Source organism: Galeopterus variegatus, unplaced genomic scaffold (assembly GCF_000696425.1).
Source record: "Galeopterus variegatus unplaced genomic scaffold, G_variegatus-3.0.2 Scaffold4553, whole genome shotgun sequence".
Lineage (NCBI taxonomy): Eukaryota > Metazoa > Chordata > Mammalia > Dermoptera > Cynocephalidae > Galeopterus > Galeopterus variegatus.
Window position 1 is genome coordinate 39,617 of NW_007730664.1, and position 6,342 is coordinate 45,958.

Genomic DNA, 6,342 nt, shown 5'->3' on the forward strand with positions numbered 1-6,342 from the left:
GCACTGTAGCAGTGCGCCACCGGGCTGGCCCATACTTTATTTTTTTATTATTTTTTTTTTGGTACTAGCCAGTATAGGGATCTGAATCCTTGACCTTGGTGTTACAATACTGCACTCTAACCAACTGAGCTGACTGGCCAGCCCCTCGGTATTACTTTCACTTACAATGGATGAATGCCCTTGGGAAGTCCACAGTGACATGGAGGCTAATATGTAGTAGGCTTCATGGCTAGCTTAACATCAGCACAGCCAGGTTAAGCAACTTTCCCCCTTCCCTTCCTCCCCTTTCCCTTTTCTGCTCTGGGAACTGAGGTTCCTCTCCTGGGAAGGTGTAAACATGACCATTATCATCAAGGGAATGTCTGTGGGCTGTGTTTAGCAGGCTTCGGGCTTCGGGCTGGCATGCTTTGTACTGAGATAGTGGCTAATCAAAAGCCTATGTCCTAACTGACCAGATGTCATTGGACCACAAGGTCTGTGTCACCTTGCATACCACTGATTGCAAAATTGCCCATTACTCTGTCAGAACCTTCCCTAAAAGTCTTATAAACCTCCTGCTTTCCTTGGTTTGGGGGAACTGATCTGGTTCAGTCTCCCCTTCACATTAGTGGAATTAACCTTTTGTCTGAAATGACTCCTGACTCAGGTCTCTCTTTTTTTGCCATCTTACTAAACCTAACAATACATAAACACCTTTCTGTGATTCAACCTAATGAATGTAGTGACACAGGTTTATAGTTCTGTGGTGACATAAGGAAGAAAACTATTAATTTAGCCTAGGGAAAATCAGGAAAGACTTCACAGAAGCAGTGACAAATTCCCAAATTGTAAAACGCAAAATACGAGACATTAAATTAACTGTCTTAAATTTGCTTAGTGAGCTATAGAAAAATATGAACAAAGAGTCCTTAAAATGGAGAAAGCTGGAGAGTGATGTATGAACAAATAGGGAATGTCAATATAGAGATAGAAATTATTAGTAAGGAATCAACAGACATTCTGGAGTGGAAAATTATAATAGCAGAAATTTTAAGAAATACTAGGGAAGTTTATTGACTGATTTGGAAGAAGAATCAGTGAACTTGAAGAGAAGGCAATTGAAATTATTCACTCTATGGAGTAGTGAGAACAAAAATTTCTGTAGTATTATCATCAAGTGTACCAACATACATTTCATGCAATGCCTTCTGGAAAAAGAGAAGAAAGAAACAAAATAATATTAAAGAAAAAATGGCTATTTTTTTCAAATTTGATAAAAAATATGGATCTATACATGTAAGATGCTCAAGGACTACAAGAAAGATAAAATCTAAGAAATCCATATTGACACAAAATCTAGTCAAATTATTGAAAGTCAGTGATGAAGAGAGAATCTTCAAAGCAACAAGAGAGAAGTAACTCATCACATACAAAAGATCCTCAATGAGACTAACAGCTGACTGCTCATCAGGAATCAAGGAGTTGCAAAGTTAGATGACATATTTAAAGTGCTAAAAACAAAGCCTACTAAATAATAATTTTAAATCTGGAAAACCTGTCCTGAAAGAATAAAAAATTAAGGCATTCCCACATCATAAGGAGTGAAGTGGGTTTTTTACTAGTAGAACTGTGCTACAGTAAATGTTAGTAAGTCCTTTGGGCTTCAGTGAAAGGACTGTCTACAGTAACTCAAAATCATAGTGGGTAAAAAAAGATTAGTGGTAGTAGTAACTGTAGAGGTAAATATAAAAGCCTGTTTTATTTACCTTTCATTTTAAATTTTTCATTTTTGCTTTATATGAGTTAAAATTAAATACAGTAAAGAATAATTACAAATCTATGTTTTGGGGTGTACAATGTAAAAAGATGTATTGTAAGAAAGATAAAAAAAAAAATCCAAAGGGGGAGGACAGTTACACATGGGAGCAGTATTAGTACACTGTTGAATACCATTCAAACTAAGTTGTAAATTTAAGATGTTCATTGTAGTCCCCAAGGTAACAACTATGAAAATAAAAATATGCAAAAAAGGAAAAAAGAGAATTTAATTAGTATAATACAAAAAAAAAACCCAAAACCAAAAAAATCCACACAACTAAATATAAAAAAGGCAGGAATGAATAAAATGAAGAACAAAAAATGTAATGCATGTAGAAAATGAATATGTAAATAACAGAGGTAAGTCTTTACTTTTCAATGCTGAGTTTAAATGTTTATGTATTATATCCTCTAATTTAAAGGCAGAGACTGGTAGAAAGGAGAAAAAAATGAGATCCATATATGAATTGTTTCCTGCAGTCACACAACATATGCAGAGACACAAAGAGATTTAAAATACAGTATGAAAAAAAAAACTCATGCAAACACTAACCAAAGGATAGTTGGAGGTGGCTATATTATTGAGATTTTTTATAAAGAGATTTTTATTCAAAAAAGTTTCAAGAGACAAAGGATGACATTATATATATAATGTCTCAATCCATTAGAAAGATATAATAACTATAAACATATATATACCTAACAACACAGCCCCCAAATATATAAAATATGTTGACAGAATTGAAAGAAAGAAGAGACAGATCTACAATGATTGTCAGAGATGTTAATACATCATGTTCAATAGTGAATAGAACAAAGAGAGAAAAGATAAAGAATAAAGAAATTGAATAACACCATAAACCAATTAGACCTAAAATAAATATACAATACACTCCATTCAACAACTGCAGAACATACTTTTTTTAAGTGCATATAAAACAATGTTCTAAATAGACTTAATGTTAGGCCACCAGACAAATTTTAATACATTAAAAAATATTGAACGTATGCAAAGTCTCTTTTCTGACCATGATGAAATAAAAACAAATCAATAACAGAAAAGAAATTGGGGAATTCACAAGTATGTGAAAATTAAAAACAAGTCAAAGAAAAAAAAAACACAAGAATGTTAGAAAATACACTGAGACCAAAAAAAAAAAAAAAAAAATATGTTCCCAAAATTTATAGGATGAAGTGAAAGGAATGCTCAAGAAGAATTTTATAACTGCAAATATCTATATTAAAAAGAAAAATTTTTTTTTTCTTTTTTGTCTTTTTTTGTGTCCGGCTGCGGATCGCAACCCTCAGTGTCGCGCCCATACTGGACCAGGACCAGCAACGGGATCGCAACCCTCGGTGTTGCGCCCGCACCTCGCTCAGCCAGTGAGCGGGAACCGGTCTGTATGTGGGATCCGAACCCTCGGCGGGAGTGCCGCCGCGCTCCCAAGCGGCGCACTGTAGCAGTGTGCCACTGGGCCGGCCCAAAAGAAAAATTTTTTAAAGTTCTAACTTTACACCTTGAGGAGCTAAAAAAAGGAGTTCAAACTCATCCCAAAGGTAAGAGAAAGAAGAAAACAATACAGATCAGAGTTGAGACACACAGAGAACAAGAAAACACTACAGCCAATTTGCAGGTGGCATATGATGAGATGTCTAAACTTCCAAAATCACATCAGCCAGTTTATAATAAATATCTTCTTATATATCTGTACGACTGTATATCCTGATGGTTCAGTTTCTTTGGAAAACACTGACTAATGTGATGTGTCAGGAGGAATGTCCCACTGGTGCAGACTTATAGGTGGAAATGAGTTTGGCCAGAGGAAGTTCAAAGGGCAGCCAGTGTGGCTGAAGCAAATCAGGGAGGAGATGATAGGAGTGAGGGAGAAGGACAGGATGGATGTGGGGCCTGGTAGACTGTGTCATTATTACTGCTCTGGCAACATTAGCTCAACATGTAGTGGCTTAAAACTCCAAGTGAATATTATGTCACAGTTTCTGTGAACCATGATATGGGAAGCCATAGTTTAGGTGATCAAAATTTGTTTTAATACAAAAGAAAAAAAAAGTCTTGCTTTGAGGTTAAAAGAGTTCACATTATGTGTCTGTCCTGTACACTCTCTAAACTGTGGAGGGAATGACGTTTTCCCAGATCCTTCTCCTTCAAGTCAAGAGTGGACCAAGCCTCAAGTAGCTTACAGGAAATGTTATGCAGCTTTAGCTTTGGACAGTTCTTAGTTATGACCCGTGTTATCTTGAGCAGTCATTTGACATTCTTAAGCCTCTGTTTTCTCATCTCTACAATGGGGATATATTTTACATGGACTCGCTAAGAAAATCCGGAATATGCAAACTTTAATACAGGTAGGTGCTGTTGCTCCTCAACTAACAGTATGCTTTGAAGATACTCTTGAAAGATAAGCTTGGAAACATCAAAATGTTTCAAAGTTTATTTGAGCACAAAGCTCTGGCAGCACCAGACTGCAACTGGTTTAGAATTCCATCAAGTGGTATGAGGGGAAAACATGTTTAAGTAATTTATGAAATTAAGACAATAAAAATACTTGGTTGTTGAAAGCAGAAAGTCCACGATTGAAGGTTGGTTGGTTGTTTGTGATTGTTAATGCCCATAGAAAGAGGCGTTGGTAGCTGCTGATTGGTGAAGTTACTTTGAATTGGGTTTTGGTTTGCTTACATAGAAATTCAGAGTGCTGGACCTCAGCCTAATGGTCCCAATTAATTGTTTAAATGGTTCTCCCCTTTTAGTCAGCCTCTAATTAATGAGAGATTAACCAATATTTGGGCATAAGCACCATTCTCTGTGTTCATCATTAACTTTTTGTGTGTGTGCCAGTATGAAACTCATGAGTCATGACGTCAGGCTCATTGCAGAGATCTTTTTTTTGTTCTAATCACAGTGAGACCATCTTGCATACTACTGATGACTGCATATACACATTTAAGACCCTTGAAAGAATACAGCACACCACGGTGATTAAAGTAATGACAATTAGGAGGTCAATTCCAATAGACTAGAGTAGGCTCCTTATTCAGGCCCCTACAGACCTAAGGAACTAAAATTTCCATCGGAAAACAAAACAAAACAAAGATTAGTGGTTAGAACAAATCAAAACCTCAACATCTAAGTCTAGAAAGAAGTTAGTCTAAATATTTAGATTTAAGCTATGGACATCTTTAGATAATGAAATGAGGATGGCACTTACAATCCAACAAATCTCCAGGAACAGAACACTTTATAGGCAGTTAATAAAATCTCAAAAAAAAAAAAGTAGGGATAGAATCTAGTAACCAGAAAAATGCAGTTTTTAATGAAACAATTTCTTTTTAAAAAATTTTATTCAAAATATTTTAATGTTTACTTGTACATATTTGTGGGGTGCTGCATGTTGTTTCAATACATGCATGTAGTGCACAATGATTTACTACTTGTGGTTTTAATTTGCATTGCCCTGACGATTAGTGATGTTGACCATTTTTTCATATATCTGTCAGCCATTTGTATGCCTTCTTTTGAGAAATGTCTGCTAAGGTACTTTGCCCATTTTTTAATTTTGTTGTTGTTGCTGTTGTTGAGTCATTTAAGGTCCTTATGAATTCTGGATATTAGCCTCTTGTCTGATACGTGGTTGGAAAACCTCCCATTCTGGAAGTTGTCTCTTTGCTTTGTTGGCAGTGACCCTTTCTGTGTAGAAGCTTTTTAGTTTGATGCAGTCCCATTTATGTATTTTTGCTTTAGTTGCCCGTGCCTTCGTAGTCTCACTCAAAAAAGCACTACTCACTCTAATTTTGTGTAGCATTTCTCCTATGTTTTCTTTTTAGTAGTTTCATAGTTTGGGGTCTTTAATTTCAGTCTTTGATCCATTTTGAGTTGATTTTTATGTGTGGTGAGAGAAAGGGGTCTAGTTTCAGTCTTCTGCATGTGGATATCCAGTTTTCCCACCACCGTTTGTTGAAGAGGCTGTCATTTTCCCATTGTATACTTTTGGCACCATTGTTGTAAATCAGTTGGCTGTGTGTCCATTTATTTCTGGGCTCTCTATTCTATTCTATTGGTCAATTTGTCTTTTTTTGAAAGCCAGCACCATGCTGTTATGGTTGCTATAGCTTGATAGTATATTTAGAAGTCAGGAAGTGTGATGCATCCAATTTTTTTTTTCATGATTGATTTAGATATGTGAGGTCTTTTGTGATTTTATACAAATTTTAACATTTTTTAAAATCTCTGAATAATGTCATTGGTATTTTGATAGGGATTGCATTGAATGTATAGATTGCTTTCATAACATGGACATTTTGGAGATGTTAATTCTTCTGGCCTATGAATATGGGACATCTTTCCGTTTATCTGTGTCTTCTTCAAGTTTTTTCACCCATGTTTTATAGTTATCATTGTAGAGGTCTTTCCCCTCCTTGGTTAAATTACTCCTAGGTATTTCAATTTTTTGTCAGCTATTGTGAATGGGATTATTTTCTTGATTTCTTCTTTGGCTATTTTATTATTGGCATATGGAAAGCCTGCTGATT